The following is a 16,070-nucleotide window of genomic DNA, read 5'->3' as shown; positions in this document are numbered from 1 at the left end:
AATGTCTTACATTTAACTTGTCAATGCTTATGCATTATCCTATTTTCTTCTGTTGGATCCTTCTTCCAATTTTTGAATGATGATCTTTTGGCTAAAATAGCTTCTTTCACCTCCCCTTTTAACCATGCTGGTAATTGTTTTGCTTTCTTTCCACCTTTCTAAATGTATGGAATCCATCTGGACTATGCTTCTAGGATGGTATTTTTTAACAATGACCATCCCTCTTGCACACTTTTTACCTTTATTTATATATATACCAACATTCAATCTGAGATATCATATGGGTTTACATTCAGGTACTGTAGGTATTTTACTATCCCCAGAGGGCTTACAATATAAGTTTTGTACCTGAGACAATGGAGAATAAAGTGACTTGCCAAAGGTCACAAGGAGCGACAGCAGGACTTGAATGCTGATTTCCTGGTTCATAGCCCACTGCTCTAACCACTAGGCTATTCCTCCTCCTACTTTTGTTGCTGCTCCTTTCAGCTTTTTTCTATTTTTCTCATTTTATCAAAGTTTCCCTTTTGAAAGTTTAGCACGAGAGCCATGTATTTGCTTACTGTCCTCCTTCCAGTTATTAATTCAAATTTGATCATATTATGATTACTATTGCCAAGCGGCCCCATCACTGTTACCTCTCTCACCAAATCATATGCACCACTGAGAATTAGATCTAAAATTGCTCCCTCTCTTGTTGGTCCCTGAACCAATTGAGCCATAAAAATGTCATTTATTCCATCCAAGAACTGTATCTCTCTAGCATGTCCCGATGATACATTTACCCAGTCAATGTTGGGGTAATTGAAGTCTCCCATTATCGCACTACCAATTTGATTAGCTTCCCTAATTTCTCTTAGCCTTTCACTGTCTGTCTCACCATCTTGACCAGGTGGATGGTAGTATATTCCTATCATTATAGTCTTCCCCAACACACAAGGGATTTCTATCCATAAAGATTCAAATACAAATACAGTCTAACTTCAGTTAGCCAGAGTGACTCACTGCACTCTTGATTAACAAATGTTGGTACCTAATCAAACCAAATCACACTACCTTAACACCTTTCCAATTTAAGTAACGGAACTGAACTTTTCAACCTTTTTACTTAGGTATACACTGCTCCTAGCTTATTTCTAGTTTCTGGCTACTTTTTTGTTGTTTTTAATATACAAACACTCTTACTTCTGCTTATTAGCTGCCTTACAGACTATTAAAAATAAACTACTGCTTATTGGCTGCCTTACTGACTGACTATTTAAAAATACAGTCTAACTTCTGTTTATTTGCTGCCTTACTGACTATTAAAAGGACAAACACACATACACACTAAATAATATTCCCAAATAATTATCTTCGCCCCAACACTTTTAAAAAAGAACATTTCCCAAGCAAAAACTTACTGATTCCTTTCAGTCACCAGCAAGGCGATACTCTCCTTTCAGTGCTCCCACTGGATTGTCCTGATATTGAATCCAAAATGTTGACAACCTAGACAAAATTACACTCTCAAAGATTTTCAGCAAAATAGGGATATTTGAAAATGGCCTATCATTTTGCACATAAATCACATCTTAAGAAAATTACTTTAAGATAGATTTAACAATACAATGTTTTAGGACACTAGATAAATGACCCTCAAACAACATTGTGGAGTGGAGGAATAGCCTAGTGGCTAGAGCAATGGGCTGTGCCAGTGTTCAAATCCCTTTGTTGCTCCTTGTGACCTCAGGCAAGTCATTTTATCCTCCATTGGCTCTAGTACAAACTTACAGTAAATTTACAAAATGTTAGCATATATGCCTATAAATAGCTTCTACTCATGAACTACATATTTTATAAAAGTAACAATATTACATATTTTCACTTTTTTGCACACACATATATGAGGTCTAGAGGTGGTCTAGAGACATTCCATGTGGGGTGAACTCTTAATTGTGTAAGTTGCTATTTTAAAAGATACATGCATACATTTTCCAATTTACTTACATATGTTACTCTTGGCAGCCCATGGGCTATTCCCGTGGACCATCACTCTCACCTCCAGCCTGGCCCAATCAATGGCATCATGTTCTATTATGAGGAGGGCCTTCCACCTGACCATGCTGCTGTCCTCGACAGGAACACAGTCTTTCTGTCCAGCCTCATGCCACCAGGATTAACAGTCAAGATGCTGTTGAAGGACCCCCTAGCTGGTGCGCACTTCTGGGTTAGATTCAAAGGGACCATAGTGGGAAAAGCCCTGCAGCCCCTTCTGATTAGGTCACTATCCTGGGTCTATTAAAGGCCTCTTCAAACCTTCCATCTGCAATAAGAAGTGTCTCGGGAGTATGCTTTGCCTCAGCATCTTCTTGTGCTCCAGGATCTTGGATTCTGGCTCTTCCATTGCTATCAGGTCCTGTGATTCAGTCTTATCTTCTTCGTGGTCAGTCTATATCCCTTCTTCATCTGTCTTTAATACCTTTGCTCCTGCCTATGTGATTGTTCATCCTCCGTTCTCTACTTCATTCCTCATTGGCCTCAGATGGACTTCTGGTTTGACTTCTGCCTGGATCTTGACCTTCATTGAACTCTGCATGACCCTGACTACTGCCTGGACACTGCTTTGGTTGAACTTTGCCTACCACTGACCTTTGCCTACACTGACTCCGGTAGGATTTCACTTGTGCTAGATCCAGGTTTGTGACTAACTACTTGACAGATCCTCAACTTGCCAGCAGAGGCCCATACCTAAGATCCAGTTGGGCCTCTGTTCCAGCTATCACTGCCTGCTGATGGTGGGGACCTGCAAGGCTCTTCCCTGCAGGTTGTGCCAACTGTTACCTCAGCCTAAGAGTCCACTTCCACAACAGCATATTTTTAGACCTGCTAATTATCTGGTGTACATGATATTAAATATGTTTATTCTGTAGTATTAACTGGGTGGGAGGTCTTAGTGAATTGGGGAGAGTTCAGGCTGAAGAACCAGGAAGTTCTCAATGAACTGCAGAAGAATTGGGTAAAACTGGTCAACTAAATGCCTGAAAAATAGAATACAAATCAAATAAATAAAATAAAAATAAATAATTTTTGTTGATGTATGCATCAAGTTCAACTTAAATGAGTAAGTCCTATTTTATTTGTATATTTAAAAAATAGAGTTTGGTAAAGTATGCATGCTCAATAAATTGATATACATAATTTCAATACATGGCATGGATTCAAGTATAAGCCTACATACACACGTATATTGTGTGGTAGGTATATGCATATTTTATAAAACGCGCATATATCATACATATATTTTATAAAATACTATAGTAAATGTGCGTGCAGACACATACACAAGTATATTCTGTCACATGCAATTGTTTGAAAGTTATCCTCCCTAGTTCTTTTAACTAATTTAATAAACTTGTTTTTTTCACAGTTTGAGTTAATGTGATCATTATATTAAGTTTTAATTGTTAATTTCAAATTATACATTTGATTATATAAAATAATTCTAAGTCATCAGCTTTCCTTCTCTACCTCCAAGGGAAAACATTTATTTTGTTGTTAATCACAATACAGGAATGTAGGTATTCTCTTTCTGTGATCTCCAGAATAGGAAAGAAGAGATAATATCTAATTTGATGCCATGCGGCTATACAATTCTCTTTCACTTGTTCCACCCATATGGAGATACATTACTATTATAGCAGCAGTGGCGTAGCCAGAATTGATTTTTTGGGTGGGCACAAGGTTAACATGGGTGGGCTGTAGGCATGCAGGTCTACTAGTTGTTTTTTTTACTGATAAATAATGCCAAATTATGCAGCATAGCATTCACATCTACGCCTAAGTATGAGGTTTACTTAATGATACAAACATAATTCACGGTGATTTGTGGTACTTTAGCCTTCTTATTATTACGATTTTATACACGGCTCCTACCTGTCCATAAATTTTGAGAGAGCGGTTGTGTTGCTTATATTTAAATTGCTAACATCTCAAAATATACATATATATTTTTACCTTTGTTGTCTGATCTTTGTATTTTTCTAATCAGTTGGTCCTGGTCTCTTTTTCCCATTATTTCCCTTATAGCTCATTTCCTAATTCCTTTTCAGTGTCTTTCTTCTATTACTGTCTTCTTCCCTTCCACACACACACACACACATACATGCTTTCTCTCACAGACTCCCTCTCACACACTCAAGCTCTCACTCTCATATGCTCTCTCCCCCCCCCCCCCACAAGCTCACATTCAAGTTCTCACTTTCTCACCCCTCCCCAGGCTTATATTCTTATGCACACATAGACGCACATCCAGGCACCCATTCTCACCCACACACATAAACCCAGACTCCCATTCTCACCCACAAACCCATGCTCCCAGTCTCACCCACACATATTCAAGCTCCCATTCTCATCCATACATATACACATTTAAGGTACTATTCTCACCCACACATACACACATTCAAGCACCCATTCTTATCCACATATTCAAGCTTCCATTCTCACCCACCCACACAAACCCAGGCTCTCATTCTCACCCATATATACACACATTCAAGCTCCCATTCTCACCCACCCACAAACCCAGGCTCCCATTCTCAACCACACATACACACATTCGAGCTCCCATTCACCCACATATTCAAGCTTCCATTCTCACCCACATACACACCCAGGCTCCAGTTTTCACCTACACACACTCCCATTCTCATCCACACATACACATTCAAGCACGTGCACAGCTTCCGCTTTCTCCCCCAGAGCAGGAAGATCAGCTGCCTCTCCTGCTGCCACCGGACTCCTGCTATCTTCGGGCCCGCCGAACTTCCTGTTTGGGGGTGGGGAGCGGAAGCGCAGCGCACAACGTCCGCTTCCTCCCTCCCCCCCCCAAGCAGGAAGATCGGCGCGCAGTACGGCCCGACGCCCGAAGATAGCAGGAGGCCGGTGGCAGCAGGAGAGGCAGCTGATCTTCCTGCTTTGGGGGAGAAAGCGGAAGCTGTGCGCGGCGCTTCCGCTCCCCCAAACAGGAAGTTCGGCGGGCCGTTTGGTCCGAAGATAGCAGGAGAACGGGTGGCAGCAGGAGAAGCAGCTGATCTTCCTGCATTGGGGGGAGGAAGCGGAAGCTGCGCGCGGCGCTTCCGCCCCCCCCCCCCCCCCCCGAACAGGAAGACCAGTTGGCCATACAGCCGCAGAAGCGCTTCCCCACGTGTGCCGTGATGGCGCGCGAGGCGTGGGTTCTCTTGTTCGCTGTCGCGGGGATGGGATCCCGCGACAGCCTTGCAGTTCCGGTGCCAGTTGGGTGGGCCTGGGTCTAAGTTGGGTGGGCACCTGCCCACCCAGGCCCACCCGTGGCTACGCCACTGTATAGCAGTATGGTGTCCTTCACAATTCAAAGCACAAGTCAGGCCCTGGACTACAAAAAGAAGAGTGGTTCAAGGCATTATTACTCTCCTCTTCTGTCTTGGTCTGGATCAGTGGTGGCGAGTAGTGCTGAGGCAGAAGGGGAACACACTGTCAGATTAACTCTTTAGCCCCTTGGGCAAAACTGGGAGGGTGAGGGGGCTGTATATTTAGTGTTGGGACTGGAGACAGAGGCTGTGTGCAGAATGCTGGAACTAGTACTTGGGCTGGAGATGGTTCTGGGAGGGAAGTGTTGAGTGCTGGGGTAAGGGGGAGGATCAGTGCTGGGTGAGTAGTAGTATAGCATACTGGGAATATAGGGGGCTATGGTGGAGCTATGAAGGGCCATGCTTCAAGGGAAAGAGCTGGGACTGTGCTGGGTGAGAAAACATTGTAGGTAGGGCTCCTATTAGGAACTCCGCATGAAGAAAGTAAACACAGACTTCAGCCTGAATTTTCAAAGTGGACTTAGGGCCTCATTTTCCAAAGCTATCGCAGGCTTGCGCTGTTAGCGCAAGCCTGCGATAGCTAGCAAAAGTAGCGCAGGCCTGCGCTATAATTTAGATCAATATAAAGGGATTTTTGAGGGCATTCTAGGGATGAGCTGAGATAGCTGAATAAGTTATCTGAGTATAACCAGACATGAGAAAGAGGAGGTTTAAAGTTATTCAGGAAATTGTTCCTAGATGGATTTAACTTAACCGGTGATACATTATCAGGAATATTCAGCGGGATAAAAGTTCTACTGAATAATCTCAAAGTTGTATGGGTATACATAGCTGGATAACCTTGAAATCTAACTGGCAAGGATTGAATATCAATGGTTAGGTATGAAACTTAGCTGAGAGGCCCTAAACTTTATAACTTTCTTTTGGTGGAGGGGGCAGAGGGATCATATATACACCAGTAAATAGTATGTACTATTTAGTAGCACACAATATTTTCCAAAATGAAAAATCTCAAAAAAATTTGGATTTGAACGATTCTATTTTTGGTTTCATTTTATTCAGACCAAACCGTAAATGAACTCATTTGTTGCATTTTACCCATTTGGGTAAAATGAATGCACAGCCCTGTTGTGGAGTACATAGGACAGAAAGATACATTTTTCTGGTAAGAGGGCTGCTAGTGCCTTCAACTGAAAAGCCTTGCCTTAGAAAGTTTTGTGAAGACTTAACATTCTAAGTTTCAGATGCAAAAATAAGTTAAAGATCTTGAATTTCTTTTCCATACACATTCACTTTTTACATCAAGCTCTTCCTCTGCTGAAAATCAGAAGTTGGGACATGCTAAATGGTCCACTCTGCTAAACCAGATATGCATGATGCCATTGCAAAGTGATGTAAACTGCTTAAATTTATTAAGTGTAAGGTGGTATTTTAAAATTATTATACTAAACTAAACTAATATCTGAATAGGGGTAATGAGAGGAGATGAGAATTAAATGAAACCATTAAGGCAATCATTGTCTTGTTAAATTTATTTTATTTTTATTGCATGAAAAAAATGTGGTCTCAAATATCTGTACAAGGAGGTGATCTTGGGGATGGGAGAGAAGTAGAAGTGGATGAGAGGACCGTGAAGGGGAGAGAAGAGGAAGGATTTGGGATTGGGGAGAGGACAGTGAGAAGAAGAGAGAACTGGAGATGGAGGGAGGAGAGGGAAAAAACTAGGGGTGAGAGGAGAAGATAGGGTGATGACTGAGGAAGTGGGGAAAAGATAAGACAGGGAAGATCAAAAATCTGAGACGGGGAAGAGGAGGGAGAAAGAGGTAGGATGAGGATCAGAGGAGGAAAGATCTGGGATTAGGGGTTAGAGAGAGGATTCCAGGATCTGGGAGAAGGGAAAGGTAGGAATAAAGAGAGGTTCCAAAAAAGGAGGACCCAAATTGCAGTGGTGAAATAGTATGGGAGGAGAAAGGAAGTTTCCCTTCCATATTTCCCCTTGCATCCACTCTCTAACCTCCCACCCAATCTGGTTTACATATAGGCTTGCATTTGTGAAGAGGCACATTAGGCATAGGCAAAATTCTGGGGCCAGTAGGCTGGCTGAAACATTGCTGCCTTCAAACTATGCTGAATTTCACTCAGCAGAGAATAGCCTTTTGCTTCCAGATCCAGCTGCATCCCCTGTCTAACCTCCCACCCAATCTGGCATACACACACACACACCTGGCACCAATCCCTTCCCTCTCAAACACATTCACAAATGTGTCCCACTTCTCCCCCATTCCCCTCTCTTTCACACACAGAAAAATGCCTCCCAGTGAATCCCCTCTCATCTCCCAGATCCTTCCATCCCCCCCCCCCCCCAAATGATTCCTACTCAGATTCTCTTAAGCTCTAATAAATGATCTCCATTTGCTCACCTTCTCCCCTCCTGTTCCTTGCACCTAGAGTGAGATTATTCAGCACAGCTTGAAGGAAGCAATTATTCATCCAGACTGCTGCCCCCAGATGTTTGCCACCCTAGGCACAGGCCTATTGAGAAATCTAGACCTGGGAAATTGGCATCAACAGACTCAGACATTGAGTGAAGGTAAGAGAACAAAAGGAGTGGACTCTACATGCCAAAGCACAGACTGAAATGTGAGGCAACAAGAGGAGTAGCATCAATACTGCAAGACACTGACCCAAGACAGAGGCAGGAAAGTAAAGACAGAACAGGTAGTAACATTGGCCCAACAATTGAACCAGAAGAGAGGCAGGGCATGATTGTTAGGAGAGGAGAAAGTTATAATTTAATTTAATTTTTTTTTTTGGGGGGGGGGGGGGGAGGGTCAAAGCACCCCAAGATAACCAGGTCATGAGGTGCAGTCTGGGAAGTAGGCAGCAAAAACAGCAAGACTCCAGGAGCCCAAGGCATTCGGAGAGGTGGAGGGGAGAAGAGGTATTTTCTTTTCTTTTTTAAAATACTTTTTTTTAGTGGGGCCAAAATACTTCAGCATAACCAGGAAAGAGATAGAATAAGAGGAGCAGGCCAGGCAGCAATAGAGGTTCAGCAATACAACAAGGAACTGAACCAGAAGAGAGGAAGGGTAGGAGGAGGAGGAGCAGGCTGTGCTGCAGAAGCAAGAATCAAAACAATATAATATCTCACTTTATGCAATATAGGAATGAGTAAGACATAAAATAATGACCCTCATATAGCACAGGACTTGAAAATGAGTTGTTTTGACTATTGTTGATTCTTACACTTTTGGTTTATTTTTTCGTTTTGCTATTGCAGAAGCAAGAATGGCAACTGGCAACAACCCAGCAAGGTGCAGACCCAGAAGAGATACAGGGCGTGTTGACCAAATCAGGCAGCGGTAGCAAGAGTGGCAACTGACAATACAGTAAGGCAATGAGGCCAAAACTTATGTTTTGCAAATCATTGAAACCATGGCCTATGACAGGGGAACTCATTGTGCGGTGCCATGAGGCAATAGCAGATAAAGTTGGGGGAGGAAGTGGTATCTTTCAGGATGCTTCTGATACTGACAGTCCTTCATTGGGATCATGTTCTTTCTTTCACTGCATCTCCAATGCTCCTCTACCTCTGGTGCTTCCATTCTTGCACCTTAGCCACCACTTTTTCCTTATATTATACCATAGTACCAGTTTAGAGGGTGATTCACCATTTCAACTGTGGTCACTCAAGTTATCTGCCATGTAAGGATCCAGTTGGGTAAGGCCAAGGTGTATGAGCCAATGTTATAGGTTTCGCTACAAGGAGTATGCATCATGAGCATCTCTTGTTCCACCTCTTATTCCTGTCAATAACTTCTCCAGAATATTGATTATGGGGATGACTTCACACAGGATAGCTGTTGTTGAACTCAGATTCTCCATGGCATCCTTGAATAGCTAAGTACTTGTATCACCTGAGTCTTGTCCAACCAATCCTGTTGCCTAAGAGGCAGGTTCACATTGATCCTGGCATCCTCAGTCAAAGAAGGAGATATTCTATATAAAATACCTTACAGGATCAATACCCCCATTCTGGCAGTAAGGCAAGATGTTGAACAACATATCATCATGCTGCAGCACTGTGTCTTCAGGGTGCAGACTGATTTACAGCTGAGATTCATGGGATGATGTGTATGAGGGAATTGCAAAGAGAATTAAAGCCCCCTAGTGGCCTTAACCACTCTCCCATTACAGGTCCCTAAATTAGTACTGTTCTTTCCTGAGGTTGAAGGTGGGCCAGGAGCTAAAAAGCCAAGGACATATTCAGCAGAAATCCTAGCTGGTTAAAGCCAGCTAAAAATCTGGCCTAAGATAACTAAGTAAAATTACTCAGTTATAATCCTTGCTTAGTGCTTTATTTTTAAATACTATATGTATCATACTTAATATTAGCTTCATAGTATTGTTAATAGATGGTGCTATTCATTCCTTTGCTCTGCAAATATCTTGAAAGATTTACAAATCCTTCAGATTGCAACGTTCTAAGAAACTTTGATGCCCCATCAGCAGTGTAGCGGCACTGCAGTGCCACACCCAGCATGGCTGCCCACATTAAACAGGTACATTTACAATACTTACAAGCCATATAAACCCCTAGTTGTGTACCTCTGCTGAAATAAGCTGTATTCTTCCATTCTAATTTTGAAAAAACTGAAATTTCTGCAAGTCACTGGTCACCTCAAATATCCTCGTGCACAGATTTTCACACTTCTGCAACTCGGGGAAAAATTGAAATCATATTAATTTTTTTTAAACATAGCATTCCAAAATTACACTGCTAAGAGTTATATTAAATTGTAAGAACAGCACATTGCAGTGTACTTGTGTTTTCATCCGTAAAATGAAGAACATAAAACACAATGACATTGCCCTACAGCAGAAAATAAATTTAGGGTACATATAACATCAATTTACAGAAATATGCTGTGCAATACATTTTTTCATAGATATCATGAGGCAAACATTGGACAAAATATTGAGACATTATGAACAGTGGAGTTTACATAGGAAAATGAAAAGCACCTTATTGGTTCAAAATATTGCTTCCTTAGCTACTACAATGTATTAAATTAACATCTGGAAAAATGTTTAAGTCATTATATTCAGATAAAATCATTTTGAGTGTTTGGAATTTAGACAAATCAGAAGAGTATATTATAAAATAAACTTTACTTCATGTAATTCTAATACTATCATCACTGCTAAACATTTAACTAGAGCTACAAGATGTATGCAGCACTTTACAGACATATCGAAGAGAGTGTTCCTGCTCCATGGAGCTTACAATCTAGCCAATAAATGAACATTGTAGACAGAGCTACTTTAGTCAATCAGGGGATTTTTTTATCATCTAAAGTCTGGGAGAAAAAAGTCAGAGTGAATGGTGTGAATCCAGGATGGGGATGTATTTAGAACAATTTATTTCTGCTAATTTAGGTAAGTTACAAGCAAATGTGAATCCTGTAGATAGAATATGGTCAGCATGCTCTTTCACATTCTTCTTTCCCTTCACACTTTAATTAATGGTTAAGTTGCAGTGGAATCTGTAGTAAAGTTGGACTAACTCCTCTGGGATGCAGTATTTGAATATAATTTTTTGCTAAGATTTAATATGTATCAAGTGTTATTTCTCATTTATTAATGGGCTTTCCAGCTCTGTATCTCTTTTATTTAGGGGCCTTTTATAATAACTTGCATTAAAAAAGCTGTTAATGCTGGTTAACACATTAATCTTAACATGGTCATTAGCAGCTTCGGATCTGGTGGACACTACATTAAAAGCCTGATTTTCTACAATGCTTAAGGCCTTTGGTACATCAGACATCAAAATGTGTTTGTTTCCACGCTTAATGCAGATATGTTACCTCTGTCTGTGCAGGGGGAAAAGCAGAATGTAAGGTCATCTGGTGTCATTGTAGATCTTGTCAGCAGTGGCACAAGAGGGAGAAGCACTCCCTTCTGCCACCAACTTTCATTTTGAAGACCTTGGAATGAGTGGCTAGATGAGAGGGGAGGGCAGGAGATGACGCAGGAGGTGGGTCGATCAGGATCTTAGGATCCTCTGTTTAAAACAATGGGTGGGGATCCCGTGGAGATCGGGGTATCCGAGCCCCTGTATGGTAGCACTTACAGCTGGGGAGGCCAATTAAGGAGAACAGTGTATTTTATTCTCTTGTTTGGATGCATTTGGAGGCGGAGGGGCTGAGAGAGAGATGGGGGCATCAGAGTCACTTGATGGCAGCATTCATGAGTCAAGAAACCGAAGGAGGGAAAGGGGCATGAGACCCCCTTGAAGGTTGCACTCTGAGGTAGGAGGCAATAAGAAGAAATTAGGGCATTAGAGCCCCTTCATAGCAACAATTGGGGAGAGGAGACACTGGTCAGAGTCCTCATCAGGGCCTGTATTAGCTGTTAGCAGTAATGCAGACATAATTACCAGTAGCAATAATGCATCTGCTTTAAAAAATGCAAAACTTCTGTTGTGATGACCAATATACTAAAGCGGAGATTTCTAAACCTATCCTGGAGGACATCAGGCAGTCAGGTTTTCAGGATATGCACAATGAACATGTATGGGATAAATTTGCATGCACTGGAGGCAGAGTATGAAAATCTCCCTCATGCATATTCATTGTAGATATCCTGAAAACCTGACTCAAAGGAGGTCCTCCAGGACATGTTTGGGAAGCACTGTACTAAAGGCTTTATTTATTTTAGCACATTTTGCATTAACATAACTGCTAACCTCCATATTAACATTGGTGCGTTAACCTGCTTAAACAGCTGGATTTAATATGGTATAGTGCATAGTAAATAGGCCCCTAAGGGCCCTAAGCCATAGTAAAAGAGTGGTAAAAGATGTTTTATAGTTAGTAAAACTTTGTGGGATTTATTAAACAATGGTGCTCAGGTATCCCATTTTAATAAATCTTATGGAGTGTTTACTTGAATTTCCATGGCTATAAACCTTGCACATTTCCAGTCACACGTCATGGTGCCTCACCTCCGCCCCACCTGTCTTGACCAGACTGTAATCTACAAGGAGTAGGCACTGCTGCCAATTATGTGTCCTTATACCATGCATGTCATGCAAATAATAATGCATTCAAGGAAGATCGTTTCTGAATACAGCATTTGCAAGTATTACCACTTGGAAAAAGAATAAAAAAGTACTACACAGATGAATTTTGCTGTGAGCTTTGAAAATCAAAACAGCCAAACTGAGGATACCACGTCTGCATAATTTTTGTTTTCTGGAATAAAATAACATTTGGACAATTTATCCCTAAGGAAGGTGCACTATGTGATTTTCCTGCCATCTGAGGTCCACTTCATCATCTGTTTCTCCAACTATCAAAGACTTCTTGTAAAACCATAACGTACCAAATCCTTTTCAGTTTGGATTTTGCAAGTACTGAGATCCTGCTGCTCTCCAGCTGTGACATCTTTAGCCGCAGATCTGACTGTGGCCAAGTCTCTGCCCTTGTGCTGTTAGATACCTCCATGGCATTTGACATGGTTAATCATGAAATTTTGTTATATCGGCTGAGGGAGAGTAGTATTTCAGAAGTGGTGTTAAATTGGTTTCGCTCTTATCTGACTGAGAGAGTTCAGCACATTGCCATTGGTTTCTTTACTTCATCATGACAGTCCTCACATACCGGTGTCCCCCAGGGCTCAGTTATATCAATCTTGCTCTTTAACATTTTTATTCTGCCTATCTGTAAGTTGTTAGCTGGGCTCTGTGCGAGGTACCAGATATATGCAGACGATATCCAATCTTTGCCCCTGTGAAACACACAAGCAGTCTGTAACATCCCAGAGGACAGAAACACACTGACTCTTCTTACATAAAACTTTATTTTCCACAAGCAAATTGTGCAACATTTACCTTCAGCCTGCTTCCAGCAGGCGTAACTTTGCCGACAAATGTAGGGGGGGGTTTAGATAGGGCCGGGGGGTGGGTTAGGTAGGGGAAGGGAAGGGAAGGTGTGGGGGGTGGAAGGAAAGTTCCCTCCGAGGCCGCTCCGATTTCGGAGCGGCCTCGGAGGGAACGGAGGCAGGCTGCATGGCTTGGCGTGCACAGGCTGCCGGTTTTGGGCAGCCTTGCGCGCGCCGACCCCGGATTTTAATGGATATGCGCGGCTACGCGCGTATCTATTAAAATCCCGCTTACTCTTGTTCGCGCCTGGTGCGCGAACAAAAGTACACGTGTGAGCAGATTTATAAAATCTGCCCCACAGTGTGTGACTACCTGCAATAGTTCTTATTATCCAGGATATCTATTTTTTTGTCTTCCTTCTTTGTACTCCACCATCTTGGATAGAAGAGCATATATAATCCTCCAGATTCTGAGAATGGCTTGGAAGAATTTAAGTCATTGACCGGAATAGAGGTGGAGAAGTTGCTCAGTGCCATAATAGCAACTACTTGCTGTTTAGACCCTTTGCCTTCTTATGTAAATAAGTAGCAGGAGCTGGAGCTGTTGCCTTTTATAGTCACTATGGTTAATGCAAGCCTTTTGTAATTACTGCCCAGTGAGCAATCTTTCTTTCCTTCATAAGATTGTTGAGATGATGGTGTATCAGCAGATTTTTCATACGTTACAAAGACTAAGAGTCTCCTTGTTTACTGTCTATACATTTTCTGACAGAGATACCATGTTGAAATGGCTCTCATTGTACTCACAAGAGGTGTCCTTTTGACCAGGGGAACAGATTCCATGTTTGACCTGTTCACTGCACTTTATATTATAGATCATGAGCATTTATGTTGTTTTTTAAGTGAGGTGGGGATATCAGATATTATGTTGAAATACTTAATATCTTTCCTAGAGAATTGGTTGCAGTGGGTTTGCTGGGGAGAGAGTCAGTCTGTTGTTTGATCCATAGCCTGTGGAGAGCTGCAGTGCTCAGTGATTTTACCACTCCTTTCAAAGGTATCTCTGACTAGCCTGGCATTTTTTATCTAAGAGTTTAATGTGTTTTTTTTTTTAATTTGCAGATAATATAGCAATTGTTGCTCACATAAATGGGTACCATAAGCTGGGCAATGGAAATTTGAAAACTATCTAACGACAGTAGCAGAATGATTTGAATGAACCAGACTTAAACTGAATCCAACCAAATCAGAAGTTCTATATATGAGTAAAGGTGGATTTCATACCCAAAGGGGTGGTTTGGAGCTTTAGTGTTCAGCTGGACTCAGAAAGCAAAGACAGATTTCAGAAGTTGTCTGCAATATGTTCTGTCAGTTGTGGCAAATCTTCTAGTTACATATATTTATAGATAAGAAAGAATTGGCTATGATCATTCATTTGCTGGTTACAAATTAAACAGGTTAGTATAATTTTCTCTTCCAGGATCTGCCACTTGGCCAGATAAAATGCCAATACCGTCTTCAGAGTACATCAGCCAGGCTCTTAACAGGGGCTAAGAGCAATGATTATGCCACCTCTAGTTTGAGGGAGCTACACCAACTGTCTATGGATGTTCAATCAAAATGTAAGATTATTTCAATCATTTTAAATGTTTGAATATAGCAACTCCTGTATATCTTGTGGATTTGTCTTAGTATGTTCCTTGCAGGAACCTAAGGTCTTCTCAGCAGGCTATTTGGCCTACCCCTCCACTGGCCGTAGTTAACTGTGGAGTGTGAGTATTATTTTGCCTGCTTTACTCCAAGTTTGTGGATTCCCTGTAAATTGCATCTATATCAAGTACAGACCTGACTGTTGGGATTCCAGGGCAACACTCCTCCAGGAGGAGTTATTCTCCTTTCTGGGGTTTACAGTTCAGCTAGCTGTCTACTCTGTGTCAGGTGCTGAATGTATAGGTACTTCCCTGTCTTGATTGGCTCAGTAGGGACCAGCCCTTATTGTCAGAGTATCTCTGCCACTGCTATGACTGACATTAGTAGCATGGGATTTATTTAATGTTTGGGTACTTGCCAGATACTTGTAACCTGTATTGGCCACTGTTAGAAACAGGATGCCATGCTTGATGAACAAATGGGCTGACCTCATATGGCAACTTCTTATGTTCTTATGCCCTGCCTCAGGCTCTGTTTCTTGCTGGTTTATTGATGGGTTGGGATTATCTGTTGCTTTCCTGGTTTACTCTGCTATGCTTCCTACCTTCTATGCTCCTGGACCTTTGCTCCAGATCTAGACTGTCATGAGTTCCTGTAACCTCGATTTCTTGGACAATGTATTTCCTGACATTGCCTTGTTTTTCTTGAACTGCTTTAGTTTCCTGATGTTAAGATATTGTGGAATTAAACTAACCATGTTCAGCCTCTTGTTGATTCTAGTCTACATTTATCAGTTATTGCCATCAATGAGTACCAGGGATCCCCAGTTTATTGAGGCTACTGAATTCTCAGTCCAGAGATCTCCAGGCAACTAGAAACCAGTTATTAATATTTACTAATTTGCAGACAATTGGCTTTTTGAGTAGGCATTTGGTCAATAGATCTTGAAGAATGGAAGAAAGAGCCAAAATTTGCTGGTACAGTTGTTTAGTATTTGTTAGAGATGTGACTCGGAACCGGAATCGGTTCGGATTCCGGTTCCGATTCACATGGGTTTTTTTTTTTTCATCGGGCCCGATCGTGGTTTTATCGGCTGCGCCTGAGCTGATAAACAAAAAACCCACTCCGACCCTTTAAAACTAATACCTTAGCTTCCCCCACCATCCCGACCCCCCAAAAAACTTTTTACAGGTACCTGGTGGTCCA

The 16,070-nt window shown here is 41.7% G+C and overlaps 1 long non-coding RNA gene across 1 annotated transcript; it reads left to right on the top strand.

Moving 5' to 3' along the window:
* The first annotated feature begins 7,843 nt into the window (after positions 1-7,843).
* On the top strand, positions 7,844-14,863 carry LOC115098979. Its single transcript, XR_003858656.1, has 3 exons — positions 7,844-7,920; positions 8,611-8,719; positions 14,695-14,863. It is a non-coding gene; the product is annotated as an uncharacterized LOC115098979 (long non-coding RNA).
* Positions 14,864-16,070: the final 1,207 nt, after the last annotated feature.

Source organism: Rhinatrema bivittatum, chromosome 9 (assembly GCF_901001135.1).
Source record: "Rhinatrema bivittatum chromosome 9, aRhiBiv1.1, whole genome shotgun sequence".
Taxonomy (NCBI): Eukaryota; Metazoa; Chordata; class Amphibia; order Gymnophiona; family Rhinatrematidae; genus Rhinatrema; species Rhinatrema bivittatum.
Note: the sequence above shows the minus strand (reverse complement) of the source record. Positions and strands in the feature narration are given on the sequence as shown.